Source organism: Gopherus flavomarginatus, chromosome 19, assembly GCF_025201925.1.
Source record: "Gopherus flavomarginatus isolate rGopFla2 chromosome 19, rGopFla2.mat.asm, whole genome shotgun sequence".
Taxonomy (NCBI): Eukaryota; Metazoa; Chordata; order Testudines; family Testudinidae; genus Gopherus; species Gopherus flavomarginatus.
This window is the reverse complement of record NC_066635.1, coordinates 16246686-16264921: the sequence shown is the minus strand read 5'-3', so window position 1 is coordinate 16264921 and position 18236 is coordinate 16246686. Positions and strand designations below refer to the sequence as shown.

The window sequence follows — 18236 nt, the reverse complement described above, 5'->3', positions numbered from 1 at the left end:
GTACAGTACAAAACATTTAGTCAGCACATTTTCTCCATTTGGGCCCAGAGGGCAGTCTAGCGCAATGTAGGTCTTGCCTGCTCATGGTAGCCAGTGAATTAGTCAGCCGCTCCCATTGGAATACACAAACATTGCTCAAGGATTAAAAATCTCATGCAATGCAGGACTCCTCTATTTCCTAGGTTTGCTTTACCATGCAATAAATCTACAGTGTCTTCTGTAGCGATTCCTTTATGTTCCTTGCTGGCTGGCTATGCAATGGACTTTTTAGCAATTGTATCACTGTAATATTTCCCAGGTCTATACCAGCCTGCTTCCTAGGATCTCAGTGTGTTGCAAACACTTATGAATTAAAACTCCTAACCCTCCTGTGAGGTAAATAAATATTATCCCTATTAGAAAGATGGAGGCAATAAAGCAGTTAAATGACTTGCCCAAGGTAATACAGCAAGTCAGTGGCAAAAGAACATTAGGATCCAATCCAACAAAGCACTTAAATATGTGAGTAATTTACAACAGGTCAATAGTGCCATTGAACTCAATGGGACTACTCAGATTATGTTCACACACATACTTAAGAAACCTTCCTAGAGCCCATTGAAGATAGGAGTCTTTCCAAACCAGGGAGAGAAAGTTGGCAAATGGAGACTCCTGTGACTGTGGGGCTTGTTTCCGATCCTCTATCCGTTCACGCATCCGGGCAGAGTTCCTCTGGGCGGCGTCCACTGGCTCCCTTGACGCCTTCGAGGAGCAGCGGGCACTGTCCGGGGTTGATATTTCGCACACACAGCTTGTGGTCACTACATCAGATATTCAGGATACGAAACCTGCTTTATTTGTAATTGTTATTTATAGTGTAGTTCACAATGAAACACCAACTGAGCTGCAAACGTAACGTTCCCACAGACCATACCATAATGAAGCTACTAGTAGAATGCTATTCAGTAAAGATTTGAATGAACCCACATGACTCTTGTACTTAAGTGTTTATATTGGCTAAAAGATGTTTACATTAATGCCCACTTCAAATACTAGACCAGCTCTTATTCTCTACTATGTAAACATTTTTGTTACATAAAACATTTTGATTGATTTATGGAACATTTGGGAAAGATCATTTAGAGGGTTACTCTCAGCTCTATTTAGACTCATGGGCTGATACAGGCCTCTCTTACTTCGGTTTTATATCAGTGTAATGCCATTGGCTTTGGCTCGACTATTCTTGGTTTTACATGGTGTAAGAGAAATCAGATTCCGGCCAGCAAAGGGAAGGCTTTGTAATGACAATGAAGGAACGTACATAAGATAAGATGCATAGGAAGGTTTCTTTTAAAAGTGGATGAAAACAAGTCTTTCATTTAGATGTTATTTTTTGCTTGAACATTCCCTGGAGTGTTGTGAAATAAGATACGACAACAGGGAACTCATTGCTACAGGATGTTGTTGAGGTCAAAAACTCATTAAGACTCAAAGAGGGATTGGGAAGTCATATGGTTATCCAGAAGCTAGAATAGTCACTGCAAGCAAAGAGTACTGGACAGGATATAAAACCCCATGCTCATCAGTGTTTAAACCAATCTCTAACTATTAGGGATTAAGATGAGACCTTAATGGGGGACAGATAACCCCACATCTGCTGACTGTGGGGTTTCTTGCACCTTTCTCTGAAGCATTTGGTGCTGGCCACTGTCAGAGATTGGATATTGGAATAGGTGGACCACAGGATTGATCCAGTATGGCAATTCCAATGTCCCTGTGTTATCATTGGGTCCATGCAGCAGAAACAAAAAGTTAATCTGATTTATAAATACATTCTGTGAAACTAACCTGTCTAGTTTCACTGTCCAAAATCGAGGGAATTGCTCAAAGGAAAACAAACAGCATGAATGATGTAAATAAAACAACCGAAGGTCCTGGGTCTGCAACTGGACCTGCGCAAAGGCAGAGGGGTCTGACTATCCAGCTCATGTGTCTTTAACTTAATGATCACGGACAGGTATCCGGATCACAACCCCACTTCCCTCTCAATATTGACAGGGGCAGCTCCAGGCACCAGCACGCCAAGTGCAAGCCTGGGGTGGCAAGCCACGGGGGGCGCTCTGCCGGTCGCCACGAGGCTGGCAGGCAGGTTGCCTTTGGCGGCATGCCTTCGGAGGGTCCGCTGGTCCCGCGGCTTTGGTGGACCTCCCACAGCCTGCTGCCAAATCTGTGGGACTGGGGACCTCCCGCAGGCAAGCCGCTGAATCCGCGGGACCGGGGACCTCCCGCAGGCAAGCCGCTGAAGGCAGCCTGCCTGCCATGCTTGGGACAGTAAAATACCTAGAGCCGTCCCTGAATATTGATAAGTGGGAAGGGGCTCTTGGGTAGATCCTGGATAGCTAGGTGGAGGTCTGAGGTTGCCTGGGTATAGAAAAGGTTGAGAGCCACTGTGTAGGTGTTTACTAGATTAAATAAACTAAGTGGTGTTAGGGTGACCAGACAGCAAATGTGAAAAATTGGGACAGGGGTGGTGGTGGTGGTGGTGGGGTATCAGGAGACTATATAAGTCCCAAAAATCCTTATAAATCCTTATAAAATCGGGACATCTGGTCACCTAGGTGGTGTTTGCATAGTGCTTTGGAAATGTAAATGGCTATATAAATGCTACATATAATTAATGGGCCAAATCCATGCCAGCATAACGTGCAAGGTGTCAAAACACGTAGAGAATTATGCATGGATATGGACATAGAGTGTATAATTCCCTTCTTGTGTTACTAAAGAGGCATTAAGAGTATGATGTCCCTTTCAGAGCGTAAGACTTTTGGCAGTGGGAACACAAAAGCCTTATGGAAAGAAAAAAGTTATCAGTATTAATGGCTTTCACCCTAGTGGACCCATGTTAAGATAACAGGGCCAAAAGCCTTGTGTAAATTGCTGTAACTCCTTTCACATCAGCTGAGGATCAAGCCCACAATAAGGGGGCCTGATCCTCTGTTGCTTTGCATCTTGTGCAGACTCAATGGGTGCAAAAAACCTACCGGAAGAGTAGTGTTTCACACCCAACCTCCACAGCGCTCAGTGACAATCAAAGGAGTTGGAAGGGGGTCTGTCTCTCCCACTTAGAGTGACCAGATGTCCCAATTTTCTAGGGACAATCCTGATTTTTGGGTCTTTTTCTTATATCGGCTCCTACCCCCGTCCTGATTTTTCACACTTGCTGTCTGGTCACTCGACTCCCAGTAGGGCTGGGTGAGGTGGGGTCCTGTGCCCAGGGCCGGCTCTAGGCACCAGCATTCCAAGCATGTGCTTGGGGCGGCCCTTTTCAAGGGGCAGCACTCCGGCCCTTTGGGGCAGAACTTTTCAAGGGGCGGCACTCCGGCTTTTTGTTTGTTTGTTTGTTTGCTTCGGCGGCGGCACTCCGGCCCCTTTTTTAAATTTATTTTTTATTTATTTATTTTTGCAAAAAACCGGGAGCCCGCCCTGCCTGTGCCTATGGCTTTGTCTTTGCTGCAAAGAAACAAAACAAAACAAAACAAGTATGCGTTTACATCGAGGTTGTTATCTTGATGTAAAACCCTGCTGGAAATAAGGCAGTGTGGTTTTTACTTAGTTGGGGGCAGGAAATATTGAAGGGGGGGGTATAAGGTGGACCTCCACTAGCTCCAGCCAAGTGTTTGTTGGGGGGGGGAGGGTATCCTCTTTCCCTTGGGGGGTGCGGGGGGGGAATTGAACCTGCCCCCCCACCGTGTTACCCTTTTGCGGCTTGCAGCCAGGGCGGCATGAAAACTACAAGTCCCGTCGGCCCCGTCGGCCCGACCCTGGCCCCCGGCGGCTACGAAAAGGCTACGGGCGAGGGGAAGGCGAGCAGGAGCCGGCGAGCTTCCAGTGGCGCTGCTGCTTTGCATGTCGCTTCCTCCGCCGGCGGGGCGGACCCAGCCGCTGCGGACCCTCCCGCGCCGGCTGCCTCCCCGGGCCGCCCCGATGCCGAGGCATGGCTAGCGCTGCCGCCGGGCGCGCCGAGCCGATGGTGGAGCGGAAGGAGCGGCGGGGCGGGCAGGCGGCACCCGCCGCCCCCCGGGCCGCCCTGCAGCAGTGCGGGCAGCTGCAGAGCCTCATCGACATCTCGCTGTCCAGCCTGCGGGGCCTCCGCACCAAGTGCGCCGCGTCCAACGACCTCACCCAGCAGGAGATCCGCACCTTGGAGGTAGCGAGCCGGGCCCCCGCCCCCTCGGGCCCCTTCCAGCCCGGCAGCGGGGGGCTCGCCCCGCGCCAGCCCGAGAGCAGCTGGGGGTCCTGTCCCGGGGGGGCGTTAGGGTCAATCCCTCCTGACAGCCCCTGGGGGTCCTGTCCTGGGGGGGGGTTTGGGGTCAACCCCTCCTTGCTAGCCCTGCAGCCCCTGACAGCCCCTGGGGGTCCTGTCCCTGGGGGGGGCGTTAGGGTCAATCCCTCCTGACAGCCCCTGGGGGTCCTGTCCCGGGGGGGGGGGTTTGGGGTCAACCCCTCCTTGCTAGCCCTGCAGCCCCTGGGGGTCCTGTCCCGGGGGGGGTTGGGGTCAACCCCTCCTTGCTAGCTCTGCATCCCCTGGGGGTCCTGTCCTGGGGGGGCCTTAGGGTCAGTCCCTCCTGACAGCCCCTGGGGGTCCTGTCCCGGGGGGGTTTGGGGTCAACCCCTCCTTGCTAGCTCTGCAGCTCCTGGGGGTCCTGTCCTGGGGGGGCCTTAGGGTCAGTCCCTCCTGACAGCCCCTGGGGGTCCTGTCCTGGGGGGGTTTGGGGTCAACCCCTCCTTGCTAGCTCTGCAGCCCCTGGGGGTCCTGTCCTGGGGGGGGGCTTAGGATCAATCCCTGCCTGCAGCCCCTGGGGGTCCTGTCCCTAGTGGGAGGGCCTTGGGCTCAACCCCTCCTTGCTAGCCCTGCAGCCCCTGACAGCCCCTGGGGGTCCTGTCCCTGGGGGGGGGGGGGTTGGGTTCAACCCCTCCTTGCTAGCTCTGCAGCTCCTGGGGGTCTTGTCCCTGAGGGGGCTTAGGGTCAACCCCTCCTTTCTAGCCCTGGGGGTCCTGTCCTTGGGGGGGCCTTAGGGTCAACTCCTTGCTAGCCCTGCAACTGCTGACAGCTCCTGGGGGTCCTGTCCTGGGGGGCTTAGGATCAATCCCTCCCTGCAGCCCCTGAGGGTCCTGTCCCTGGTGGGAGGGCCTTGGGCTCAACCCCTCCTTGCTAGGCCTGCAGCCCCTGACAGCCCCTGGGGGTCCTGTCCCTGGGGGAAGGGGGACTTGGGGTAAATCCCTCCTTGCTAGCTCTGCAGCTGCTGACAGCCCCTGGGGGTCCTGTCCTGGGGGGGCTTAGGGTCAGCCCCTCCTGACTAGCCCTGCAGCTCCTGGGGGTCCTGTCTGTGGGTGGGGGGCCCCTTAGGGTCAACCCCTCCTTACTAGCTGTCTAGCCCCTAACTGCACCTGGGGGTCCTGTCCCTGTGGGGGCCCTTAGACCAATTGCTCCCCTCCATTTTCTCCCCCCCAGTTGGAGAGGATTTGCCCCAGCCCTGTAACAATAGAGGGCCCCTCTGGCATCAACTGTAAGGCATTTCTCTTCTTCCCCTCCCCCCATGTATCCCCCCCTTACTACCCTTGAAACAGCTAGAGGGGTTTCCTTTGCCTCCTTCCCCTCTGCCCTGCTTCACTAGCTGCTAGACCTTGGAAGTACAGAGCATAGCTATATATCAAGGCACCCACACAACTGGGGGCTGAGCTAGAGTCACCCCAGCACTGATCCATTTAGTCCTGTGCAACTCTTGTGACCATGGAGGGGATTCCATGTCCTCCCCCAGTACCTATGCATTTTCCTAGTCCTATAACAGCTGTGTGTATATCTCCCTGCTTCCTAGCCATGCAAACCGGGGGGCTCCTTATGGTGGGTAAAAGGATGCCCTTATCTCTCAACATCCATTTCTTCACCACTTCCTTGTCCTGTATTATAACAGCTGTGGTCTCCCATCAAAAGGCACTCCCTGGATAACTCAGTCTGTGGTTAAATGAGAGCTGAAGGAAGTCATTGGATGATCAAGTTTAATAATAAGCTGGAGAGTTGCATGTGGGAAGAGAACTCCCATTTGCAAAGGCCTAGTTACTAGGATCCCAGGCTTGCTGCTTAAGTTTGAGGGGTTTGCTTGGAGAGTTTGGGGAAACCTGCCTGTTTTGCTTTTTTTTGTTCTTCTAAAAACAGTGTCTGAAGCTGCTGGGCAGTAAACACTGGCTCCAAACCTCACTGTGGAAGTAGAAGCTGGTGTGTCCTGAGGATGGGAATGGGAATGGGAATGATGTGAGCATGATTTAGAAAGTCTGTTGGTGGCTGGGACCTCCCACCAGTCATTTCCGAGGCTTGGAAATATACAAATCTCCCTCTTGCTATCTTCCCCCTAACACTTGCTTTTTTTTGACTCCATTTCCTGCTCTGCATTTTCAGGCCTATCTTTCCATTACTGGCTCCTTTGCACTGATCCTGCTTAGTTATCTGTCAGTTATCCAGTAGAGAAATATCTTCTAAACTGGACATTAGTGTTATGTTGTTTAGACAGTTGTATTAAATTCTTCTTGCTCCCAAATATGTGATGTATTTCCATGACAGGAACTTAATGCTGGATCTTGCCATAGCTTTCAAATGCTTCTGTTTTTGTGTGTGTCTCTCTCTCTCTCTCTCTCTCTCTTTTTTAATGCTGAAACTGTATTTCTTTTACTTTGTTTGATGTTTTGTGCAGATTGTGTTGTATATCCAGGAAAAGATATGCTCTGTGTGAAGTCAGGCTTTTGTTTATGCTTGCTTAGAATAAAGTATTATATTAATGCACTCCAGTGGGTGCTGCAAATGACATGGTAGAAACAAAGATGTGAGTGCTCCCACACATCTGGAACCTCTAGGAACATCTGTAGGAGGCGAGTTATGTGTTACATAGACATGCTTTTAAGAATAAGTATCCAAGAAGTGAAGTAGAATAGGGGACTACTCATTTAGGGCAGTCTGTCCATTATCCTCTCTTTTCCTTCCCGCCCAAACAAGATTCTCAAAAGAAGAGAAAACCAACACTCATCCTCATGTAACAGCATTTGCCTAGATTTAACAATTTGGTGTGCATATTCTTGTACTCAGAATATGCACACTGATTAGCAGATCATTTTACTTTGAAAATGACAGACACAGTACCAAGAAACAGATCATCTACAAAGAATCTAAAGACACCTCAATTTGTAGGAAGATGGTGACCCAGCCTTCTGACCTTTACAGGTGAAAACCACTTTCTGGTCCTAAAAAGTTTTCCTTTAGTTTTCTCCCTGTGGATGTGCTACAGCTATCCAGCATAGATGTCTGAGTGTCACTTAAATATTTTACCCAGTAAATAACCAAACAGATGTTTCCAGTAGTCATGTGCAATAGTGAAATGTGTACTTTAGTAATAAGGCTGTACTTTCTGATTGCTTGGGGGTATGAGAAACTGGTGTGCTATTCAGTGTAAGCTCAATGCCTCTGCAGCACTCCCAGCCAAAGAAAGACATGGGGACTGATACTCCACGTTGCCCTGCACTTTGTACAATCCTTCACCCCTTCTCCCCCATGCTGACCCAGTGCAAAGTAGGAGTAAAAACACTGCCATTCTGATCTGGTGGCCTTATACTCTCTTCTCACTCTGTAAATGTGCAGGCAACAGACTCAAGCTCTGGGTATCAGAGGTTGTGGCTTTTTGTTTATTATTTACTTTCAGAGATAATAAAACCAGTATGTTGTGTGTTGACTAGTAGGTGAAGGGAATTCAGCGTCGTTCATAAACCTGACTAGAAATCAGGGCCTGAACTCTGGAAAGTCTTGCTTACTGTGCATTTGGGGTCTTGGGCAAGTCACGTAATGGTTTATTAGTAATTTGAATGTCATTAATAGTGCCTAGAGCTGCTTAGAATACATTTGACTCTTTGTAAATAAACTGAATGTTGTTTGGCTGGAGATAGGAAGTTTTTTGGCTGAAAAACTATTGATGGAAACTCAGACTTTTCCAGAGAAAGCAGACTCTTTTCCCATTTACAAAAAAAAACAACAAACCAAACTTCTGTCAGAACAGATTTGACAGAATTATTAAACCAGCCCTAATCGAGGTCCCAGTTTACAATGTGGTGTTCACATATGTAATGAAAAGGCAGCCTCAGCTCTATGGAACTTGTCTATGTGGGGAAAGTTGCACTGGAATAAGATAAGGTATGAATTTAAACTGATAGCTATACCAGTGTAACCTCCCATGTGGTCACTCTTATTCTGGAAGAGTGCCAGCGTGGGTAGTCACACTGGGTTTTACTACACCAGTATAACTGGAAAACTTTCCTGTGTAGCCAAGCCCTAAGTATATGATGGAAACACAACAGGTGGCTGCAACAAACAAACGGAGTGGCAGGGAAGGGAGTACATGACTTTGGTTATAAAGTGTTTTGGTTTTTTGTCAGAAGAAAGGGCCCACTTTCTAAGACGTAATCACTTGATTGCACTTGTGTAACCTGAGGGCAGGATTTGGCCCTGTATATTGAAGGAAAAGGCATGTTACATTTTTTTCTTCTCCTCGCTGTCCATCTGGGGAGCAAGAGGCAGGAGTCAGAGATGGGAAATGCGCGCGCGCGCGCACACACACACACACACAGGAAGGCAGCAAACAAACTTCACATTCCCCAAGTGTCCTGTGCTGGCTGTGTCGCCACTAGCAAACTTACAGCGGCACCAATGCAGCTGTAAGATTGCTCATGGAACCGCTATATGCTGAGAGGAGGGAGCTCTTTGTCAGCATAATTAAATCATCTCCAATGAGCGGTGGTAGCTATGTCGGCAGGAGTCGGTGTGCACAGTGATGGAACTTAGGATGATCTGTGTGTAGGGGGTGGGGGGGAGGAACAACACACCCCCTCTGAGTGACATAAGTTTTATACTGACAACTGCTAGTGTGGTTTCAGTGTTGCATCTTTGTGATTATGGTCTGGTCTGACCCCCTTCAGCGTTCACTCCTTATACTGTCAGGTACATAGTACCACTTAAACTTCCCCCAGGTAGTAACTGGCCATCAGGAGCCCCTCAAGTACATGCTCTCTCCTGCTTCCAGATAGAGGGATGATCTAGAGTAGTCTTCTGTAAGCTTTTTCAGGGTGAATAGTAGCAACCTGGCTGGAAAGAAGTTCTAAAATTTTAGAACATTTATCTAAATGTTTTCAAAGCTTGTCCCTGGCTGTGTGGTTGCTTTTGGCAACTGCTCTCTCGCTTGTACAGATCTCTGTTCTAACTGAACAGCTGAACTGTATAATGTACTCTAGGTTTCATAATGTGTAAGAGCACAACCCCATGCACTGAAGCATGTGCTTAAGTTGCACTGGGCAGAGCTTAAGCACACAGCTGAAGTAAAATACACTCAAGTGCTTTCCTGAGGTAGGAAGGGACTGCTGAGTTAAGGCCTCTGCCTTTACAGATGAGCACTCTGCTCTGACTACAGCAGCATTTCATGGGTAGAATCGGTCCGAGGACTCTAAAGAGCATCCAGAGTAGTAATGTTTTTACCATGGTTTTTTTGTTGTTGTTGTTATTTCAGGATTTGTTGGGAAGCCAAGAGCACACAGCAGCTCTTGGAAACAGAGTTGAATTTTAGATCCGTGGGAACTGCTTGCACTCACATGCTCTCTGCAAACTCTTTAGCAAATGTGCTAGCTGCAGAAGTTTCTGCTTGCAGTGTGGCAAGGCCCTTTGGATGAAAAGTAAGGGGGTTCCCCATAGCATAGATTATGTAGCATTTAGTTTGCCTGTTAGAAGAGTGGATTGTCTGGTGCCACTGAGCCTTGTGTTTTATTACTGTACATTGTACCCAATGAACTCTTGAATGGGCTTTTCCTTTAACCTGTGCCCTGGTGCACGCCTCACCCCCATTCCCACCCTGATCTGTAGTCTACATGGGAGCTAAATTAATAAACTGTCATGGGTTTGGATTAGAGCATCCACCTTCTCTCTCTCTCACACCTTATTGAGAGAGGGTGACATAATATCTTTTATTGGATCAGTTTTTTTTCTTTCATCAGCAGAAGCTGGTCCAGTAAGAGATGTCTGTCCCTTCCCCTGCCCCCCCATTGTGTGTCTCTAATATCCTGGGACCCATAGGGCTAGAAATAAGCGTATACGATAAGATGAAAGCAGTATTGTGTAGATAGAGCCTGACTTTTGAATGTCTCATTGTTAAAGCCTCTTTGTCTGTCCCCACCCTAGTACTGTGCATGAGTCTTCTGAAGTTTTGCCTTCTGTGATTTCAAATGTGGTAGGTCCCTAGAACACAGTAGGAAGGAAGACTGGCCTCTGGACTCACCAGCCTGTAGTGGGTTCTGGTCTTGGTTCTGCTATAGACTTCCTGCCAATCTGAGGCCAAGTCCCATTAAACCTCAGGGTTTAAGCCAATATATTAATGACCAGGATGAGACCTAGTGCTGGTGGCAGATTGTCCTACATTTGCACACTGGCGTGTTTTTTGACCTTTACAATGAAGCCTCCGGTTGTGGCCCTTGAGGGAGACCATATAATGGGCTAGATGGACTGCAGGTCTGATCCAGTGGGTCAATCTCTGTCTTCATCTTTCTGCCTAGCTGGTGTAAAGGGGCTGCAGAGACCGAAGAATTGGGCCCCTGGTGTGTAACCCCTCCTGCCTCATTCTCAAGTTGAATATATAGAAGAGGCTTCTGCCTCTCACTCAATGTCACTGTATAGTGCTTTAGGCCCTCGGTTGATTCTCTCTCTCCTCACTCCCCTCTTGGTGGCATGTTAAGAGCAGAGCTGAGGAAGGAGAGGGGTGGGGCCACAGCCCCATACTGCACACCACTGGGCCATCCTGGTTTGCTCTGCTCACTGTGTGGACAGGCTGCCGTAACTTAGAGCAGCTTCCTGGGCTGCCTAAGTTACACTGGGGGCTCTCTTGGTTTCTGGGACAGCCTGGCATCAGGAGGGCACAGAGGTGATTTAAAAGCACCTTGCCCAAGTCTTCCCTGGGGCTGTGCCTTCAGCTAAGCACCCCCTGGGAGGCACCACCGAGTACCTAGTGCTGATTTCTGTCTGATCCCTCAGATGTACATTTACAACCCTCTAATGACCTGCTCAGAGAATCGGCCATAGTGTCTCATTCAGACTGGTGGAAAATTTATATTGACACGTTTAACAAAAAAAGGCTCCTCTCTGTCATTCATCTCTAACCAGAAAGGAACACAGAGAGAAGCTGTGGCCGGGAGGAGAGGCAAGGGGAGAGGAATTGTCCTGAGTTTGAACTTGCAAACTGGAAGCCAGGTCTTAAAGAGTAAATAAACTAAAGGGGAGGCTGTATTGTTTGTAAACCTGAACTAACAGGAGCAGTGAATTTTTTTTCATCCCGAACTGCAGCTATGTGTTATTGAGGCCTGTTCAGCCAAAGCGACTTCCTTTTACATCAGACCTTATGTAAGAGGATCTCTCGCTTCCCTTACTTCATTTCCCTTTCGGACATGAGTGCCATACACCTTTGAGCCCAAACAGTACCTTTATTTTTTTAATCTCCTCCTTAGAGATTGGGGGTGCCAGTCTTTGGATTTTTAGTTAGTTTCATATGGTCAAATAGCCATTTAAAAAACCCAAAAAGCCTTTTGAAGACTGGATCTGTTTGAAGCATCTGGCTGAGGAAAATTATCTGTGACTATAAATGTAAAGGCCTGTTCTTCCTTTGCTCTTATTACAACACATCAGTGCGCCTGATTCTGAGTGTGTCTGTCTTCCACTACATTGCCTTTCTACAGACAGCCTCACATTTACACTTAGTCTAATTGTTTATTGCCATAAACAAATCTTCCTAATGTAACTTTGGCTTTTCTTAATGTAATCAGGATTATCATGTGTTTGATCCAAAATTACGTAGAAATTGGCAAAAAAAAAAAAAAGTGTTTTTGTAAACCTGGGAAACTTTTTTGGTAAGAACTGAAAATGAGGAGCTTTGAGGATATCCCACGTCAGCTTTACCGAAAGGCTGGGGTCAGGCTCTGGCTGACTAGCAGGACAGGAGAAGGAGTTCTGCACAAATGGTGTGGTGACGGAGTAGGCAAAGTTCGGATTGGCACACAGTGCTGAAGATGAGGGAACATGAGAACGGCCATACTGGGTCAGGCCAACGGCCCATCTAGCCCAGTATCCTGTCTTCCAACAGAGGCCAATAAGGAGGAGTTAGAGAAGCAAGAACAGCCCAGGTGGAACTGTGGGATCAGATTAATTAGCGTTTGTCCCTGCTGCAGAGTAGGATGGGGGACAGCTTGGGCTGAAGTGAAATCAGGGTGTAGGCTTGATCTTGTTCTCACTATCCCAGCAGTTCCCACTATGGGTGATGTTAAGCCATGTAGGTGTTGGCTTACCCTCCATAAAGTAGCTCCAGCAGAGCCTAAAGTTGAGCCCTTTGTTTGTAAAACCAAATTCTTTAGTGGCTAGCAGTGATGAGACTGGGCTCATTCTGATCAGAGTTTGCTCCAATCTCTCCCTCGTCCCAACTTCTGATTTACACTAGTGTCCAATTCTGTCCCCAGCTGCATTCATCTGAACCTATTGCTTTGACTGAGTTTGCACAAGTGTAACTGAGCTGGTTTTGGTCTGATAGTCAAGTTCAAAGGTAGCTTATAAGTTTATGAAAAATTCACACTGCATACTAACAATATGGATTTACAGATATGAGTCAGCCATGCAAGCATGCAGACTTACCACTTTGACTTTGGTCATAAATAGACCATACACTATCTTGTAATAGTTCAATGTGTGTATTAATCATGTGATGTTAAGGTTGAAGAGGCACTTTCAGCATAAACTGTATATTTTCAGATTAACCTCTTAAAATAAACCCCAAGCCCTCCTCTTCAAATTTAAAGCACAAAAAATTTCTTCAGTCCAAATAATAATTAAAAAAAATGAAATCACATTTGGTCACTTCTTGCCCTTTCCATGGTGCAAAATATGTGCCTTTCAGCACAGCCCTGGGCAAAAAGATTGTACAAGTAGGCTTGGCAGAATTTGGTGTGTAGGTGGGTTTGTTTTGTGTCCTTGCTACAGATAAGAACCATGTTTATTTTTAAATCCCACCCGCCCCTGTTAACTTTCACAGTTGTGATAAATTGGCAAGGGTGTTGGCCAATACTTATTAAATAACTGTAGATGATGAGATTTAAAATTTTAAATCTCTCTAACAATTCAAAAGCAAATCAACATCACATATCAAAATATCTTAAGTAAATACCCTTAACTCAAACTCTAATTGCTCAAGCATTTGTTTCTTTGCCTCTGTACATTTTTTGATTTATTAATGATGGAAATGCATGGTTTTGCCCCTTTGGGTGTGGACAATGACCTCAACGTTTCATGATTTAAAAAAAAATGAATCCTTCCAAGTCTGTGTTTAAGCCATGCCCCCCAGAGGTGGTGTGACTCAGACATCCTCTGGGGCATAGTTCCTTCCTGCTTGATTCTCACTGCCAGGGAGTAATACTGTACTGCTGGCCTGTCCTAGCGGCAAAAAAGAGAATCAAGGCTCCACCTGTTCCAGAACAGGGGAAGCAGGCTAGTGGCCCATGTACTTCTGGGCCAGAATACATGGTCTGGGAAACCTACCTCGGAGTGTTCTTGCACCCTTATGTAGGCCTGTCGTCCAGAACACAGTCTGGTTCTGAATAGTTAAGAAATTGTTCAGGTGGTGTGTAGTGGTCGTGTCCATCTCCTTCCCCCAATCTTCCTTTTCTGCAGTCACAGGATCCCTGGTGCTGATTCTGAGCTGTGCTAGAGCTGTTCTCAGCACAGGTTGGCTGGAGGGACTTGAGGATGGGCAAATGTGGCCACACTCCACCAATTGCACCCCACTTTCCGGGTTCTGGGACTGGCTGTGAACTAATCCAGTTAAGCTACGGGGCTGGTCTAACCTACACCAGCTGTCCATAGCTCCATAAAGCCATTGTAAGACCTGAGAAACGCCTCAGCGTGTGGGTGCTTCAATAGTTTCCCCTTCACTCCAGTCATCCTTCTCTCTCTGCCTGCATCAGGGGCTCTGAGAAGGGACAGCTGAGAGCCTCTTGCAGAATCTAGGGAGGGAATCAAAGCAGAAGGAACAGGATCCCTGCCTGGGGAAAGGTCTGAGCTGAATATTGCTGTTAATTTCTAGGTCAGTAAAGCTAAACCCATGGAAGGGGGTGAGTTTTGGACTCTGCTCAGGGAACATGATCCTCAGTTGCCCTGTACCTTGTGTAGTCATTGGGTTTGCACTCTGGCAGAGGTCAGTCAGCAGTGAGATCAATGGGATTATGTAGGTTTACACTAGCAGAAGATCTGGCCCATTTGCACCAAAGCAAAGTGGGTGTTAACTGATACCTAGTCAGAGTGCTCTGCACTCTGTGTAGCTATTTGCATAACAATGAAGAATCCAGCCCAGCAGGTGTATTTTGTGTTGGCCCATGCTGGAAAGGTTTAGCAGAATAAAAAGCACTTGGGGGCCAGCTCTGCTTGCCTTCCCTTGACCTCAATGGAGCTCTGCCTGCTGACAATCTGACCCCCTGAGTATTGCCTTTATTCACTACAGGTACTTCCAAAGTAAGGTGTTACTTGAGAGAGGAAGGGTAACAGGAACAGAGCTTTCAGTATGAGATTTAACTTATTGCTTCAACAGAAACCAACCTTTCATAAAACCAAACAAGTGAATTTTGTAGCCTGGCTACTCAAGAACTGTGGCTGGCCTGAAAGTGATACAGAGGAGTAACAGATGGTGCATACAGAGCGTGTGGTTAGGTGGCGGTGGCTCTTAAATACATAGTCCATGCTCTAGTGGAAAAAAAAGGCAGCTTCCTGTTTCTAACAGCGGTTTCCCTAAAAGAAGGGGGAGAGAGTGAGTTTAGTTTGGCTCATCTCCCTGGCTGTGCTGTGAAAGGATACTGGGGGCAGAACACTCAAAGGGTGGAATTATGCTGCTGCAGATACATAGCCTGCATTGCACCAATTGCAGAGCTCTTTCTAAAAATAAACTGGCTCTTCCTTGTTGGCACTTTCACAGTGGGAGAGAGAAGCAAATTAGATGGCTTGGTCTAGTGCAAAACAGCAGCCCTCTGACTAGGATTTTCCAGCTTACAGTTTCAGCAGCAAGGATCCTAACTTGCCTTTCCCATGTTAAGGGCTGATTCTGACTTTGCAGCAGTATAAATGAGGTCCATGATGTTACCTTGGATTTGCACCCGAGTGAATAAAAACAGAATTTGGCCTTGAAATAGGGTGGTGACAAGCCAAGAGGGCATGAGGACAAATAATACCGAGTTGTTATAACACTGGTATAAATCCAGAGTAATTCCAGTGAAGATTACTCTGGTATAAATGAGAGAAGTGAATTACAAGGGGCCACCTTCATACTTACAAATGTTCCTTAAAGAACTTTTTTAGCTGTCAAATGAGTTCTAGTTTAATGATCTTGACTTCCTTATGGTAGCACAGGTGTAACTGAGGGCAGAATTGGACTCTTTTTTAATACTGTTGGTCTTAGGTTGGTGTGTGGTGTTTTTTTGTTTTTAGTTTTTTTTGTTATGGAAAGCCAAATTTTAAGAGGAGCATATTTCCGCTTGACTTAGGAATCTTATTAAGTGAAAATAAGGTGGTGATAAAATCTCAGAGCCTGATTCTGTTGCTCCATCCCTGAACTTGGGGCAGGATGTGGGCTAAGGTGGTTTTAAACCATCTGTTTGCTTCTTGGGCTGTTTAGGGTCCTGCCTGTAAGTTAAAGCAGGGAGGCAGGGCCTTGGAGAAGGGGTAGGGCCTCAGTGTGGGGGCAGAGCTAGGGGGTGAGGTAAGGGTGCTCGGTTTTTTGCAATCAAAGTTGGCAACCCTAAGCAGGGCCCGCATAGGTTCCCTTACACCAGCTCTGAGCAGTCTAGGAATGGGTCCTCTCATGCTGCCAGAGAGCATGAAGAGACCTTAGGCCCTGTCTGTACTGAGGCTATTTATACTGGTGTAGCACACCACTGCGAACCTCCAGTGTAGACGCAGCACGCTGGTGTATTGCAGAGCTTGCATCAGTGTAGCTGAATTGGTACAAAAACCCCATGTAGAAGTAGAGTAGCTTAGTCCTAAAATCTAGCTGTGACAGGGCTGTGAAAAATTTTGCGCCCTATGCTCCATAGTTAGGTTGACCTATTCCCTGGTGCAGAAGTGGTGAGGTCAATGGAAAAATTCTTCTGTTCATCTAGCTACTGTCTCCCCTGTGCATTGTCCTTTGCTCCATGCTTTATGTGAGAACCACTGAGTGAAAACTCTCAATCTTTTTCAGATGACTGGACCACTTTCTGGAGTCTGATTTGTCTTGCAAACCCCTAAAATTTACCTCACTTATGTTTGATTTTGTAAACAAGTCATTTAAAAGTGCCTGAGTACACTATTACTGAAAAATGGCTGACTTTGTCATTTTTTACCTTATAATTATAAAATATATCAATTGGAATATAAATATTGCACTTGCATTTCTGTATCTAGTATATAGAGCAGTATAATCAACTCATTATCTATGACTTTGGCAGTGCTTTTTATGTAGCCTGTTGTAAAACTAGCAAATATCATGAGTTGATGGACCCCCTGCAAGATCTCTGCATACCTCCAGGGGTACCTGTACCTTGGCTTGAAAACCACTGCCTTAGCCAATGTCCTGGAGCCATTGCAATTCAGGAACAAATAAGGGAGGGGACTGGCTTAGATATGGAGGGCCAGAGTAAACTGGGAGTGAACAGACCAGCACCAAAAGAGCAAGGGTAAGGAGCCCTCTCACAAATCTGTGTGCTATAAATAAAGAGGCACTTGATTTTTTTTCACACAGCTCTCATTATCTGATTCAAAGGAGGGGGAACATTGATATATCAAAAGAACTTTCACTTCTGGTTGAAGCAACCTTAATTTAGAAAAGAAGTTTTTTATGCTTCTCCTTGCTGTTGTGCGTGGGCTTTTTATTGAAGTCTGCAGGCTCCAGTGTGCAGGTTTTATTTATTTTTTTACAGCTATTAATGATGCTGAATGCATTAGAAAAGAAGAACCTGACATATTAACACTTTTTTTTTTTAACAGCTCAATGCCTTTAGGTGGCTGCTTTAGATGGACCTTTTCAAAGATGGATAGATGCATCTATCATGACAATCAATGGAAGATATGTATCAACAGCCCTTAAGGCAGGATCTGATTGAGGTTTTCCAAGGGGATTTTTTAAAAGCATGAGGAACATTAATGGATATTTCTCTTTATTTCAGGGCATGTTTTTTCTTGCTTCTGTCGAACAGTGAGAACCAGATCCTCAGCTGGGGCAAATCGCACACTTCCACTGACCTTCACAAGAGAAGTGACTTTTAATTTTTTCCTGTATAAAACTCCAACAAAAAAATCAGTTTGTCTAAATTTTTTGTTTGAAAAAATTTAGTAGTTTTTTCCAAAGAAATTCAAGAGCTGAAAAACATCAGCCGCAAACTAAAATATATTGTTTTTTGGTCATGTGGCTTTTTGATGGGGGGAAAATCAAAATTTCCATAGAAAGTGGATGGTACTTGTGCAAAATTTCACTTAGCTGAAACTTGAATTTTCTATTGAAAAGTAGTTTTGAGGGAAAACTTTGGACCAGCCCTTGTTGACAGCACTGGATTGATTCACACAAGCTGAAAATAAGGCCCTGAGTTCTTTCCATGTTTCCGGTTGTGTCTCATTCTACACTCTGGAGACTATACCAATGTAGCTACGCTGATGTAGACATACCAGTCAACCTCGTAGTGTAGACACATCCTATGCTGACTGAAGGGGTGTGTGTGTGTGTGTGTGTGTGTGTGTGTGTGTGTGTGTGTGTGTGTGTATACTGCCTCCCCAAGCAACAGTAGGTACGTTGACAGAAATAGTCTTTCACTGATGTAGCTGCATCTACACTGGATATTTTTTTTTCTCAGCATAGCATGTTGATCTGGAGAGTATTGGTTTTTTCCCCAATCCCCAACCAACATAGTTATGTCAAAACCAGACCTTAACAATTCCACTTTCAGGGCTTCCTAGGTGTGCTCAGAAAGGGAAAAGCCCCTTTAAATGAGAACAGTTAAAGTGGGTATTTCTTCTAATCCTTGCTGTGACTGAAATTCTGAGGAGCCCTGTATGCGCTCTCAACATTCTCCTGGAAAGGGAAGTGCTAGTTTTAGTTTAACCAATGTTTTTAGCCACTGCTTCCAAG

At 46.6% G+C, this 18236-nt stretch overlaps 1 protein-coding gene across 1 annotated transcript in view; it reads left to right on the top strand.

Annotated features, from left to right (window-relative positions):
* The first annotated feature begins 4046 nt into the window (after positions 1-4046).
* KSR1 (kinase suppressor of ras 1) overlaps positions 4047-18236 on the top strand; it is a 119204-nt gene continuing 105014 nt past the window's right edge. Inside the window, exon 1 of the mRNA XM_050929722.1 lies at positions 4047-4186. The gene's annotated coding sequence lies outside the window, so the exon portion shown is untranslated. The remainder of the gene's footprint in view (positions 4187-18236) is intronic.